Genomic DNA, 16,489 nt, shown 5'->3' on the forward strand with positions numbered 1-16,489 from the left:
TTAATTAATAAACTTCTACAATTTACAGAATATTTAGATGTAGTACATGAATTAAATGTTGTGCACACGCACTAAGTACAAAATATATAAGACAAAGACAAAATGTGAGTACAAAACATAGTAGCAAATCAGAAAAATGTATATACAAATTATTTGACAGATAACAAAGTGCACACGCACTGAAAAAATTCTTAACAAATGACATAAGTGCATATGCACTGAAGTATTGAACATACAGAATGAGTACAAATCATATTGAAAATGAGAAAAGTGCACAGGCACTGAAGTTCAGTAGAAAACATATTAACACCTAACATAAGTGCACATGCACTGTAGTTCAGAACATATCATCAAAAATAAAAAATGTATATACAATATAAAAGACAAGAGTGCACATGTACTGTACTTCAGAACAAATCGAAAAAAATGTCTTTAGCATTTTCGCAATAAATAAACATAATGGTAAAAAAAATCATGTCCAAAGTGCACACGCACTGAAAAAATGTCTTTAGCATTTTCACAACAAATAAATATAATGGCAAAACGTCATGTCGACCAGTGACATAAGTGTACTCGCACTGGAGTTCAGCAAATCTAAAAAAATGTATAACCCATGAACATAAATGATGTTAACCAAAAAAAATTATTTTCCTTATGTGACAAGAATTAGGATAGGAAAGGGAAGGATTGCATCATGGTTGTAGCACTTTAGATTGCACACAGCTGTTCTGAAAGTCCATATCTTTCCACAGAAGTACAACACCAAGTGACACAACTTGAAGTTCTTTTCCCATCAGAATTTATCAGTGTAGCCAAGACACTGAACTGTCTTAGTAATGTTCCATGTTTTCATTTTGGCAGTACATTAGGTACACCAAACAGTGGGACCATACTAACGTCTTCATTGCTCACGGTGGTGGACAGCATGTCGTGTCAACACCACGCTCTTACAAGGCACACCAACGTAGAATTAGTGCAAAACCAAAGATAGTGCTCCATGATCACTAGGATAAACAGGACAAATGGACATTGCAGTAATTCAGGGTAGTTAGCTTATGAGGAGAAGGACATTATGTCACATAATATTGACAATTACAGTCTTCATTAGTAGTTTGTGGCATTCACAGCCCAGTTATTGAACATTTCTGTACCAAGTATGTAGTATTACAGAAAAATGTTCATTAATTGTTTTACACAGAATCAGTAGCCTTCTTTTCCTAGTTACAAAGCATTATGAAATAATCGCATTCTTTTCCAGTTACAAAGCATAGCATAGTAGATTAATTATTTGTCAGTTAATTAATCATTTGTCATTCCAATAGTAATAATCATTAGCCTTTTCCTAATTACTAAGCATTATTAAACAGTCACATTCCTTTCCAGTTACAAAGTATGGCATAGTTAATTAATCATTTGTCAGTTAATTAATCATTTGTCATTTGAATATAGTAAGAATTATTAGCTTTCTCCTAATTACAAAGCATTATGAAACAATTGCATTCTTTTCCAGTTACAAAGTATGGCATAGTTAATTAATTATTTGTCATTCCAATAGTAATAATCATTAGCCTTTTCCTAATTACAAAGCACTATTAAACAATCACATTCTTTTCCAGTTACAAAGTATAGCATTGAAAACAAGAGTTAATTAATGGCATAATTAATAACATATTCATGGAGTGACATTAACTATTGGCACTCAGTGGCCAGCAAGTATTGAATGGAATAAAACATAGTTCATCATTCAGTATTATTCAGATCATTATGAAGTCATTATTAAAAATCAGTTAATTACAATCATAGCATTAATAATCATGGGCATTATAAGTAGTCTCATTACAATAAACAGTGGCAATTATTAGCTAGTGACAAAGCATTATTTTATATATATACTTTTTTTGTCTCATTAAGAAGTCATTACTGAAGTGACATACTATTCAGAGCTAATCAGTATTATTCAGAATTTTCTCAAACTGGTATCACTACTTGGGACTGGTAATACATTTTTTTTTTTTTTTGTTAGCAATGCATTGCGTTGGGATCGATAATTAATTGCTGAGGCATAACACTATTTACTTTTGACCTAGTGCTGCAAATGAGGACAGGTAACGTCATTCGTCATGAGTCAGCTGTAGCAAGATTATGTAACAAGGCAGTATATGTGATCACATTTATAAATGATAAACACAAATGGGTAAAAAATAAAAATGCAAGTACTAGAACAGGTATAATAAGTAACAGGTTTAGTAAGTATCAAGAAAAGCTTCTCCTGAAAAAATACAAAATGGATTATTTGACCTGAAAGAAGAAACGCACACTATGCTGAAAAGTAGTGAACTTCGAATAAACAAGTAGTGAAATGTGTATAAAAATGTGTTCCATAGCTGTCCTTTCCAAAACTTTCCGTCATCACACTAAGCAATATAACACCTGCTGTCAAAACAAACTGCAACAAATACTTAAATAACTACATAACATAAATACATAACTTCAGCATTATCCTCATCTGCAAAGAAAACTTCATTATCCATCACTTCATTATCCACATTACCATAACTTCATTATTATCATCACCTATAAAGAAAAACTTCATTAATCATAATACCATTTCCTTCGTCATTATTCATCAGTATTCATTATCATCTGCAAAAAATCACTTCATTACTCATTATACAACTATTCCTTATCTCTAGCATATTTCATCACTAAAACTAAGATGTGTAGTTCTGTCTGACAGCCTGCATCAATCACCTGGTATTCTGAAAGAAAAAATTAGTTAAGACTGCTATTCTACGATGAGTATGGTATATTCTTGTTAATGCTTGTTAATCCTGATCCATTTACTCTTCCTCATAAAGTTATTGCATCTTCTTTCGTTTATTCCGTAGGTGAAATTCCCATTTCTGTTGCATTTATTTCTTACACGCATCATTTCTTTCTGAAATTGATGAACAAAGATTAATGTCTTGCATTTAAATCATATACCCACTAAATAATGACTGGTTTATGGTGACATAATTAACCATACAGCATAACATGACAGAAAACGTAATACGTCAAAGACATTGATAGTGTTCAGATGCGAAAATGTACACAGAATAATACAACGCAGCAGCAAAAAATGTAAAACAGTCACGATCTTGAGATGTCATAAAGCAAAAAATGTCAAAGTCAACTGGTGTGTGTTATATCTTAACTATTTCACAATACATACAAATAAAACTGGAGTATAATCATACACAAAAAAAATGGAAAATGTGCACGGTCTGATGTGTAACGACAAGAAAAGCGACCTGCTAACCTTACCTTGCCGGGCACTTGCCAAGAAAAAATACGATAATCATTAGTAATTAGTCAGGTGAAGTAATTGCATTAGTAAATGGCATCATAGTATGTTGAATCATACAGTGGTTTCACTCAATAAACGGTTTAATGTTTGAGATATGGTGATTGCCTTTCGATTTTCTGGTTCTCAAAGTTTCGACGTGTACAACATTGGGGTGAGGGATGCTGCGAATCCGATATGGACCTGCGTATAGAAGTTCAAATTTCCTGCACTTACCTTTTAACTTGCTGGATAAATAGTGTGTACGTACTAATATCTTCTGTCCAACGTGAAAGTCGCGGCGTCTACAAACCTGTTTTTGCTGTCTTCTCCGGCGCTCTGCGGCACGTTTGATGTTGTTCAGCGCAATGTCAATTATTTCATGGTGTCTTAGTCGCCTACATTTGCGTAATTTTGCTAATTCTTTAACTTTGTTCGGTGGTTCAACGTTTTTCAGTATAACAGTCGGAGATAGCATAGTGGATTCATTTGGAATGGAATTAATTACATCTTGGAATGAGAGTATGTGTGTATCCCAATCAATATGTCTTTTGTGGCAGTATATTCGGCACAGCTTACCAATTTCTTTCATTAATCTTTCACAGGGGTTCGAAGAAGCGTGGTACTTGGATATATAGATCGGAGAAATGTTTCTGGCTCGTAACATGCCTGTCCATACGGTACTACGAAATTGAGATCCATTGTCAGAAATTACTCTCATCACATGCCCTACATGAAATAGAAAATGTTTTACAAATGCTTTCGAAACAGTTTTGGCAGTAGGTTTGCGTAATGGAGTGAAAGTAACAAATTTTGAAGTGAGTTCAACAGCGACAAAGATGTAGCAAAAACCTCTGTTAGTTCTCGGAATCGGACCAAAAATATCTACAGCGGCCATGTGTCTTAATTTAACAGGTATAATGGGATATAATGGAGGAATATGTGAAGTGGTGTCTGATTTAGCTTTCTGGCAAATTTTACAAGACGCTAAAACTCGTCGTATACGTTTCTCCATGTTGGTAAAATAACAGTTCTGTCTCAGTATAAGAAAACATTTTCGTGCTCCGTAATGTGCGTAGCTTAAATGAGTGTACCAAATTAATTTGTTAACCAGTTCGTCAGGTATGCATAATAACCAATTGTTGCTGTCAGGATGAGAGCGGCGAAGCAGAATGTCATTGCGTACAGTGTAGTGGTTCCTAATCGTAACATTATTCCTATCTTGCCAAAGGTGTTTAATTTCTTTCCACACGTTGTCTTTATTTTGTTCTTGTGCTATGTCCTGTAATGACGATGAAATAAAGTTTTCAAATGCAACTTGCTGAATGTACATGACACTGAAATTTGTTTTGCAGAAGTTGGTTGCTACGTCTTGCTGATTGTTGCCGAGAGAACGCGATAGTGCGTCTGCTATAACATTTTGTGTACCGGGAATGTGAACTATTGTAAAATTAAATTCTTGTAAATATAGTTTCCATCTACTTAATCTATCGTGCGTGAATTTGGCCGAAAGTAAAAATTGTATCGCTCTGTGATCTGTGTAAACTGTGGTATGTCTGCCATAAAGAAAGTGCCTAAATCTCGTGAAAGCCCATACAACACATAATGTTTCCAATTCTGTAACGGAGTAATTTCGTTCAGCAGGTGACAAAATGCGGCTTGCAAATGCGATGTTTTTAATTACTATTGAACCATCTTCTTCAATTTCCTGGAAAATATGTACGCCTAAAGCGGTGTTAGAACTGTCGGTGGCAATGGAAAAATTTCTAGTAAGGTCTGGGTGCGATAAAAGTGGAGCATTCAACAAAGCATGTTTCAAATAACATTCTCGTATACAAAATTCTGCGTGTCAAAAGTAATGTTTGCGTTACTGTAATATGCAATCTGTACTGTATCTGGTTAAAATCTATCGTACGTGTTATTATTTACGGGAGAATGTTGTGGCATATCCACTATATGAACTGTTCTGTTATTTCTTACTGACGTGTTACGCTATCGATGACACCTATTGTCTGTTTCATTCATGATTATTTGTTGTTGCTGATGTTATTGCCGCTCATAAGATCGACTGTTATTAAATGTACGCTGAAAATTGTGCTCGTTATTTTTACGTCTGTCATGATAGTAATTTCTATACGGCGCATTGCGATGCGAGTTGAAATAGTGTGTTGTCTGTACGTAATTATTTCTTTGCTGCCATGCGTTACTATTTGTTGGAGCTGGGACTATACGTGCACGCGGCTAAACATTAAAGTTTGCTTGACCTTGTAGATTGCATTGTTGGTCAGGTATGCTAAGCGGTTGACTTTCATGCTATTGTGGTGAAAAACGTCTATTGTTACCAAAAAATGTGGTTGCGACTGCCGAAAATTTTGTACATACTGATGATTACGATTTTATCTGTTATTAAAATTCTTGTGATTCTGGAGTGCCTAACGAAAATTGTCACATTCGGTAAAAATTTGTCTTATCGGGTTTTCATTACATATTCTTAATCCTAGATAGAGCAATAGTTAAAGAGCAGTTTTGATAGATATAAAGGATAGTAGAAGAGAAGGCAGCAGTGCAGAAAACTAAAGATGAAACAGCACTACTACAGCTCGGGGCCCTATGCTCGCTACGGCACATATTCATTAAAGCGTAATGAATCCCCTGAGGTCAATTACGCACTGCAAATAAATTTTAGCTTTTGCGTTGCACGCAATAGCGGTAAAAATCCAAAAGCAAATTGTTGTATTCTTGCTAATTCCAGTTTCTGCATTACAGGTAATAGCGGTGAATGTACAAAGATAAATTGTCGTATACAGTGCAAAGCGTGTACCTGTACGCTGTCATTATTAAATTCCTTAGATTTTCTTACAAATGCAAATTGCTCGAAATCTACGTTCTCGTCACTCAGTTTGAGAACACCTTCAGGTTTGTGTGTGAATCTGTTCGTCTGTGTCATTTCGGATTTCAAGTTGCATAGCTTTTCAGATTTTAAGTCGCGTGGCTTTTCGGATTTTACGTCTCGTAGTCTCTGTAAACTGCTCACATGATACGCGCTGCGTGACTCTGACAAATGCTCGCAACGTGGCGGGTTCTGTGACGTATTGGTGACTGAAATAATTGTTAATTCTGTTACTTTAATACTTTCGTCAATTTGGTTGTTGTGTCGTTCACTTTTATTAACAATTTCCGTATTCAGAGTGTGTGAAACTTCCAGTGGCTCTAAATTAAACTCGTCGCGTATCTGTACTGCGTTTTTACGGCATTGTTCAGTGACTGCATTAATTTCGTCTTTATGTGATTCTGTTGTGCCTACACGTGTACTATTTAATTCTTGTGCAACAGTGCCAACTTTTTCATTACTGTTATTAGCACAAGTCTTAGTATTCACACGTAATTGTTCTTTACTGTCCTGACATTGCACGGTAACAGCTGTAATCTGCTCACTAATTTGTTTGTTCTGTTCTTTAAGGTCGCCATGTTTTTCGTTTGTGAGTTCGAAACTTTTATCAATTGTTTCTCTAAGTTGTTTGAAATGGTTGTCGAAAATTTCATCAAGTTGTTGTTTGAGTTTTTCGTTATCTTGTTTGATCTGTTCACTCTGTTGTCTGATCTGTTCACTAAGTTTGTCTTGTTTTTCGTTCTGTTCGTTCCTAAACTGTAGCATTATTGCTATAAATTGTTCCAAAGTAACATTACCTACTCCATTATCTGTGCTGTTTGATTGTGTACCTGGAATTGTCGCGCTTTGTGTGACCATTTGGTCATCCTGCAACTTACAAAAAGGATTATCAGTCGGACGTACACTGTCACTCACTATTTCGGAATTAAATAAATCCGTCGTACTTTCACTACATTGACCATTTTCATTCGAAAAATTTGTCTGTATGTTACTTGAATTTTCCAAACCGGTTGTGTTAAGCTGGGTAGCGCTCATTACAATAGAGCGTCCCGCGTCATCAATTGTCGTCAAATTAACAGAAGAGACAATTGAGTTCGTTTGTTCATCATTAAGATAAAAGTCGTCATTAGTGGCTGTAATGCACTGATTGTTAGTGAACGCAGGATTGTCATCATTACACTGCGTGTCACATGTCCTATCGGTAAAGTTGTTTAAATCGGTGGTTTCGTTCGTAATACCTCGCGATACACTATTCACAGTCTTTCGCGGCATTTTTACAGTAGTCACAATTATTCACAAAACAATAAGCACAATGCAAAAACAACACACAAATACAACAGAGCAAAGAATTGCCGTTGACCTGTAGAAAGAAAGTCACAAGATTAGTAAAAGCGTTGCGCCAAATCCTAATTATATCTAAGCAAATAAGAGCAGATATCTGACTGTTTTTTAGAAGACTCTCAACGAAATACGATCCTGGACTGGGTGTCGCCAAGTGTAACCTCCCCACAAAAATTATAAAGATATTATTTAGAAATGCTAATGGACATTGCGATAAGTGTAACCTCCCCACAATGAAATGTACTGACAATGACAATTAAACAAAAATTAGCAATCTGACTCAAATATAAATTCCTCATAAAAATTAAAGTCCATTCAGTGATAAGAAAATTCAATTAAACCGAAATATCGGTCTTTGGCCCTGTGTAAAACAATCAGAATTAAAGTCTTACCTCAGAATAACTGGATGTCAAATTTCTGCTCTTATCTTTGCGCACGGCTTGGAGGAACTGCATTGCAAATAATAATATTCCTTTTTTCTGTAATTTTACTGAAAATTTTCTTTAAAAGAAGTGGAATGAAATGGGAAGTGCAACGAAATCTTTAGTTCAATAAAAAATTAAATTTTTTAAAAAATGCTTTTAAAATAAAAATTATTATTGGGGCATTTGTTGGAAATTAATTACAATAAACAAATTTTTACATTATCTAATGATTATATTAATTAACAGTATACCTCATTCAGCATCTTGACCAGTGTTGCCGACCGCCTACATCACACAACCGCACTGGGCTGCTACTACTGACCGACCGCTCTGCATGACGACTATTAGCGTACTGCACTGCACGACTACTACTGACCGACTGCTCGTAACTAAATCGAGCTACAGACTGCCACGACTACAGAGAGAGTACTGCTCTGCATAGCGACAACTAGCGAACAGTTCGCAACACTCGCGCGGTCAAGCGCATACTCTCTGGTCAGAGACGCTGCAATGCCTCGCCATCGCTGGTACGTTACATACGTGTTTCAACGGTAAGACTAGTATCGTCGAATCAGTAGAATGTGAATGAAGTATGCTTTCGAACATGCTGCTCATTTACGGAGAATGCCAACGAAATTCAGTGAGAGCTAGAGACTTACACGCTGAAAGATATCCTCAATGTACTCACCATACACGTCGTACATTTAAATATCTGTACGACAAACTGAGAACAACTGTATCTTTAACGCATCAGAAACATATTCGGCAAAGGAAGGCTACTAACGAGGAAACGGAAATTTGTACTCTTGCCACTGTGGTTCGAGATCTTGTGTTAGTTAGCGTCAAATCGCAAGGGAATCTGGTATGAGCCAGAGAGGTGTTGTTCGTGTTCTGCATTGCCATAAGTATCATTCTTACCGTATCAGTCACCACCAAGAATTAAGTGGTACAGAGTGTATGCGTCGGACTGAATTCTGCCGATGGGCTCTACGTCAGATTCAGAGGGATGACATTTATTAATTTGATTTTCTTAACCGGCGAGGCTACATTCATAAACCATGGAAATGTTAATTTGTATAACATGCATTATTGGGCAACTGAAAACTCATGTCGGCTGTGGCAAGTTGCACTTCAAAAAGCGTGTTCGGTGAATATATGGTGTGGGATTCTGAAGGACTAAATTATAGGCCACTATTTCCTCGCAGGACATTTAAATGGTAGGAGTATTTCACATTCCTGCAAGAAATATTTGGTCTGTTATTGGAAGAAATGGGAACAAGGAACAGAATATGGTATCTAGACGATGGGTGTTGCAGAGACAATTCCCATATCGTTGGATTGGACGCAGAGGAGATGTGTCGTGGCCGGCTCGTTCGCCAGACTTGACGCCTCTGGATTTTGTATTGTGGGGATTCGTGAAAGACATTACTTATAAAGACTTTCCAACTGCACCTGAAGATATGCGGGAGAGTATTGTCAGAACATGTGCTTCGATAAATGCCGATGTGATAACGAATACCACTCAGTCCATGATAAGAAGGAAGGAGCACTGCATTGATACCAATGGTCATCACATCGAACACCTTCTGTAAATGCACGTTCGTGACACCTTTTTGACCATCGTTAACCTTCAAAAACCGTACTGTTACACATCACTGGATTCGTCTCGATAGCCACTATCAGAAAATAAGTACCAAACTATAGCATTACATTTAAAAAAACCAAGTTGACCTTCATATGACTGAAGCGAACCCACCTAGCAACAATAAAACAATGACATTTTATGGCCCCCGCGGTCACATGCAACGTTTTTGTCCCACAAACTTTTCAGCTCTTACTTTCAGTTCACGTACTTCATACTTTCGTAGTTATTCTTTGTGGCTATATTTACTGAATCACCCTGTACAGTTAAGCAAACTTCTTTTATTAATTAGGGACAAATTAATAGAACATGAAAAGAACTCAACGTACATTGGGATGCACAGAGCTGGAAGTTAGAGTGTTAATGTACTCACAGATAGATTACCAAATTGCATGTACTCACGTTACAATCTAGTAGAAACCTAAGAAAAGGTCCTTGCATATTTGAGGATCTTCATGACATAGTGAAACAGAAGCATTTGTTGGAGAAGTTACCTTCTATGTCTCAAGGCTTCGCACTAAGCGATTTTCTTTGACACTCCCAGAGTGGATTATCCTTGTCCATGCGATGCAACTGAGAAGGAGATGAACCGTGGTTGGTTAACGTTCGTTCTTAGGAAGTTATCAGATTCCTGCTCGTCTGAAATTTTGGAGACAAGGTAGTGCTTCTAATTACTGGTTGGATCGCAGCATAGCACTGACCTTATGACAGACTGAAAGAGACCAGTCTTCCACTTAATCTTTCCCCATCAGTTGCCGCATCCATAACTTGAAATCGGGATGTGGTAGACCGACATTCATTATAGGCTGTCGAACCTGTTATTGTAAATCAAACCTACATGAGCTGAGGCCTGCAGAAAGGAGATTCTCATATCACAGAGCCATACGCATTAACACTAAGCTCCAAGTCGAAGCTCAAATGTAGCAACTCTTCATCCAAACAGCCTCGAATGACCCAATGATACCGACCGCCATGACGCCAGCAGCCGATAGGCGTCACTGAATGCGGATACGGAAGGGCATGTTTTTAGCATATCGCTCTCCCGGCTGCTGTCAGTTTTTGTGATGTGACGGGAAAGTGTATTACCATTGTGGCAAGGCCATTGGCCAAATGCACAAAGTACAACGGTGTTCGAGAATTGGGGTACAGAAGTCACAGTAAGAAGTTGTGGACTTTGCTTCTTGATGAAAACTTGTACACAGTTAACATTGTGAAAATTTTTAAAGTACTATGATGAGGTCAAAACAGCAAATTACTTGTGTTCAAATTATGATATAACGTTCCTGCCGTTTACGCCAGCTAAGCTTGATAATGGTCATGGTCAGAAACTAGTAGCAAATTGTGCAAAATAAAGGACATCTGAAGGTTTCACCACGAATATTATCAGAGACGATGGTCGGAAGAACTGTCTCAGTATGCAGAGAAGGTGAAACAGTCGTTGGAGAAATTAAAAGCAAGAGTGGTAGAATTAAGTGTGCATTAGGATTTCAACTGTTATATGTAGGAGAGAGAATGGATAGATGGAAAGAGAACACTGCAGGTCATCATGAGGAGGAGAAATTTTCTGGTGATGCTACAGCAGAGGAAACTGGAAAAGATGTGGCTGACGTAGGGGAACCAGTATTGGAGTGCCAATTTGGAAAATTTGGAAAGTGGCGATTAGTCTGACGCGAGTTGCAAAAACATGGAAAGTTTCATGAAAAATGAAAAACGTTGTTTATTGTATCTGCATGTCTGTCAATGAAGAAATACTCTAATGGAATAAAGTTTTTCCGAACTTTATATTTATCTAGACTGTCTGTTAATGACGTGTGAAAATGAATTTTACAAAAGACACAAAACTGACGAATGTTGTGGGGTGTATCTGTTTTACGGAGTGGACTGAGGAGAAAGTGATATTCGTGATATTCTCCAGGTCGAAGGATGGATGGGGACGCGCCTTTCGTGTCAAAGGACACGTAACATTCAGTGCAAAACAGATCGCTTCAGCTCGCTAAAACTTCTTTTCACGGTCCCTCGTGCAAAAGTCCCCCCACACAGCACTCGACCCTCGCGGAGGAAAGATGCCATTGTGTTCGAGGCAGAGAAGCCTTTACAATTAGCCGGTTGAAAACTCCCCTGGGGTTCACTAGCCTGCCCAGCCGCGGTGAACTCGCGAGTCCCTGATGAGTGCTGTTGACACTCCCTATAGAGTCACATGACTACGGCAGCATTCTCAGACGCGTGTGATCTCGCGAGAATCTTATCTGTGGGCTTGTGTGTAGCATTCCCTAAGTTTGTGCCGAAGTGTGCACGGTGAATCATACGATGGGGAAACTACGAGGTGCAAAGATTTCTTTATCTGATTTCTGTCCCATTCGTATACAATGTATATGAGTGGGGATTTGATGCTATTCATGGGTAAGACGTTAACTGTAGTAAAAGTATGTATTATTTAGACCATTTTCAGCAAGTATCTAGCTATGTTTTCGTGAAATGTAGCTATAGTCCTATACGTAAAAAGACACTAAGGCCCCAAGGGATTTGTGGTCACTGGAAGGCAGGACTCCTGCGATAGATTGTAGTTGCCTTGTGTTATGATTATGTGTTCCTAGTAATCAACGTTAACAGAAAATACAAATATAAAGCTACAGACGGCAATCGATACAATTCTCTGAAATGCTTCTTCGCATATAGAGAGAAATGCAGTGAGTGAGATTGGTAGGAAGAAGCTAAACACAAAAATCTGTTACGAATCAGATTTTAGTAGAAATTATCAGACAATAGTATCTGCTATACCATATACCCGTTTCTTGTGATGATTTCTGAAAACACTTTGTCCAATACGCTTCCAAGTAAAAGATATTTTGCCTCACCAGCCATTAGGTAGCAAAATTTTTGAAGATACAGCATATATAAATATGGACTTGCTGCAGCACGATCTTTTTTATATGACGTTTCATGCCGTCGGGAGTCCGTTGATAATGTCAATTATAGTTCCAGCTATTCTGACGGGAGTTATAAACGGCCACAAGTATCTACGGTTCCTAAAAGATGTGCTATCGCTGTTATTCCAAGACATACCTCTGGAGATAAGACAGACATGAGACAGTACACCATGGATGTTGCTGTCATTCCGAATAACGGAATACAAATGGAAAACCCATAACTGCCTGTACGCTCAATCACACATATCATTTCCAGACTTTTACCTGAGAGTTAATTTGATGTACAAGGCCGCTTATTTTAATTGAACCCGCAAGTGAAAGTCTAGAAATGTTACCTGTCACTTAGCGCACGGGCAACGTGCATCGCGTATTGCCTCATGCATTGCCTTACATCCGGCGCATGCCTTGCCGTAACGGCCACAGATCACCTCTTAAGAACTGTACACACTTGTGGCCGTTTATTAAAGCCCCGTTAAAAAACCGGGAACCACAGATGACAACATCAACGGCTTGAGGATGCAGAAGTAGAGTGTTTTGTCTTATGCATTGTCTTACATCCGGTCGCATGCCTTGCCATAACGGCGACAGCTCACCTGCTGAGAACTGTACACACTTTTGGTCGTTTGTTAAAGTTCCGTCAAAAAAGCAGGGCACAGATGACGTCATCAACGGCTTTAGGATGCAGAAGTCAACGGAAACCATGGAATAAAAAGAAGTCAAACGTAGCTACATGGCTTCGGTCTCTAATGAAGAAAAAAGAAGGCACGATAATCTCTCTATTGGCTACAGATCACGGATTAATTATAATGGAAAGATTAAATAATCAACAAATTGGTAACAAGTTCGGAAGTGACAGGGGAAGCTGAAGTTCTTAAGAGCAAAACGAAAAAGGCGCAGTGTACATGCAGTTGGGGGTCAGTGATGTGAAATGGAAAGATGATTTTGATACCTGGTCAAAACAACAAAAGTCAAATCAATCTTCAACAAAATTAAAAACACTGGCGTGGATATTAATACTGCAGTGGTAATTCTACTGTTAAACGCAGGCGAGAGAGCAGGTAAGTGGAAAGAGTACGTTGAAGGTCTCTATAAGAGGGAGGGCTTGTCTGGTGGTGTGGTAGAAGAAGTTGCAATTGATGTGAAAACAAAGAGGATACATTATTAGAGTCAGAGTTTAGCAGAAGAATAGAAAACTTTCCTTCGGAATTTCTGAAGTTACTGGGTGGAGTAGTAAACAAAAGGACGAAGATGGTTGGTGACATTTCTGCGACATGACACATTCTAGGAGATTCCCTTAAAAATATCATCCACACCACCCAGAAGGTAAGTGGGAGAGGTATCGCTCAGTTTGTTTAAAATCCCATGCATCGAAGTTGATACCGAGAAGAATAGAAATGAAACAGAAAACCTGTTAAATGGCAATCGTTTGGCTTTCGGAAGGTACGAGCAGAGCTTTTCTGAAGTTACGGTTGATAGTGGAAGCAGAACTTGAAAATAATCAAGATACGTTCGTAGGATTTGTCGGCGTAGAAATGGCGTTCGACAATTTAAAATGGTGCAACATGTGCAAAATTCTCCACGAATTCCTCTCCTGTGCCAACCTATTCCTCAGTTACTTGCTGGATGTATGCCAATCACTTCCTCTACAGAGTTTAGCCTCCATAGCTCCCTCGACTACCATGGAAGGCACTCCCTAATGCCTAAACAGATGCCCTATAACCTTGCCGTTTGATACTAACAGACTTCTCCTGGCCACGAACGCCCCTTTTGCCAGTGCTAGTCTGCTTTCTATGTCCACCCTGTTCCGTTCGTTCTGGGTTATTTTGTTGCTTAGGTACCAGAATTTCTTATGTTCATCTACTTCATGATCATCAATCCGGATGTAGAGTTCCTAGCTGTTCTCATTTCACGTTACTTTCGCCTTTCTTCAATTTACTCTCAGTCCAAGTTACTTACTTATTAAACTGTTCATTCCATTCAACAGATACTACAATTTTTCTTCACTATCACTGAGGACAGCAATGTCATCAGCGAATCTTAACATTAATAAGTTTCCACTCTGGAACCTTTCTTTCATTTTCCTTTTTTGATTCTTCGCTGTATAGATTGAACTGTATGGGTGAAAGACAACATCCTTACGCGCTTTTTAATACATGCCCTTCGTCTTTGTCCTCCACTGTTGTTGTTCCCTCTTGGCTCTTCTACATATTGGGCACTACCCATCTTTCCAAGAGCTTTCCCTGGTACCACGCGCCGCGGAATTTTAATCCGCGCCAGACAGCATAGATGTTGAAGATCCCTACAGAACTCTGCACCATACGCGCCGTAAACCGTGGCGGCGCGCGCCTCCTGGCCCACATTTAGTGTGGGGGCGCCACAGTAGAACACGTGGTCCCAGCGAGCAATAGCGGCGCCCCCGATAGACTATTTAAGCGCCTGCCTCTCGCTCAGCCAGTCTCCAATAAGGAGAAAAAGAAGAAAAGTTTAGCCAGACAGTCTAACCTTGCGTGCGTCTACAGACATATCGCCTTGCCTTAGACGGCGTATCTACTTTCTTGTTTTGAATGCAAGTGGACGTGGTTTCTTGTGACTCTGTTGTTTCGATCCTGTTGTTATTTGTTAGGTCCTTCGTTGGTTGTGCCCGTCCTCTCCCGTTGTGTTGTTGTTGGTGGGTCGCGCCATGGGTCCCGAGGCGCTTTCCGTCACCTCAACCCCGCGACCGTTGCGGTCGCAGTCACAACACTTTCTTTTTCGTTTTTACACATTTTTGTATACAGGCATTTCGCCTTATCTTCCCTGTACTTCCTAATTATTTCATCCCTAAGTGTTTTGTATTTCTATATTCTGAATTTCCTGGAACATTTTTGTACTTCCTTCATAGGTCAATCAGCTGAAGTATTTCTTCTGTTACCCATGGTTTCTTCGATGTAACCTTCTTTGTACGTAAGTCTTCCTCTCCAACATCGGTGATAGCCGTTTGTACAGATGTCCGATCCACTTCCACTGATATGTCTACTTTGTTGTTCATTACTGCAGTATCTAGAGCAGGGCCGGCCAGAAATTCTGCACGCGTGCGGTGCTCCTGCACATGTGCAACTTCCGGGTCACAGCGTGCACGCCGCTGCCGTCAGCGTTCATGTAGTGCATGTTTCTACGCACAGATGTCGCTTTATCCACTTGCTGGGATACTCTTTACCGGCACATTCTAGTGCTCTTTCTACAGCTTGCAAGCCAACCATGGGAAGGTATTTCGCGTATTAAACATTTAAAATACTGTGACAGTCTACTCATTGAGACGTATACTTTTATGTTAACAGTTTAACCCAGTAAGACAAGTAATACAGTTAACAACCGTGAGTTTTTATTAAGGAAGCTTGACTGACGGCACGTAAATACGCGTAATGTTTTTGATCTAGTATTTAAGAAACAGAGCACTTAGCGACTTCCAACGAACCATATTCATGACTTCAAATAACATTCAGCTAATGCAAGGTTTCCTATAACTAATTCTCGGTGCCCTCAGTTACACCCACATAACTTCTGTCTCACTGACCTCTGAACAGAATGATAACCGCAGACCTCTCGATGATCATCTGTTATTTCAATTCCATTATTGCTATATCTTTCATCAGTTACGTCTGAAATCTGCATAATAACCGACAATTAGATGGATGTTACGCTTTATCGACTTCAGTTGAGCGTAGCCCTTCATACATTAAAAAAAAAATCCCAAAATATAAGTTTACATTGGAACAATCGGTTTAATGACCAACTTTCCTGATAATAATGTAACATAAAGCAGAATGAGGCAATAATGCACAGTTAGTAAACAATAATTTTTAATTATGAAAGGAATAAATCCAAACACGTTTATCACTGGTCATGAGAAATGATAATCGAGTTGATGTGTCTCATCCATTTTCTTAAGGACATTTAATT

This window comes from Schistocerca piceifrons, chromosome 4 (genome assembly GCF_021461385.2).
Source record: "Schistocerca piceifrons isolate TAMUIC-IGC-003096 chromosome 4, iqSchPice1.1, whole genome shotgun sequence".
Classification (NCBI taxonomy): Eukaryota; Metazoa; Arthropoda; class Insecta; order Orthoptera; family Acrididae; genus Schistocerca; species Schistocerca piceifrons.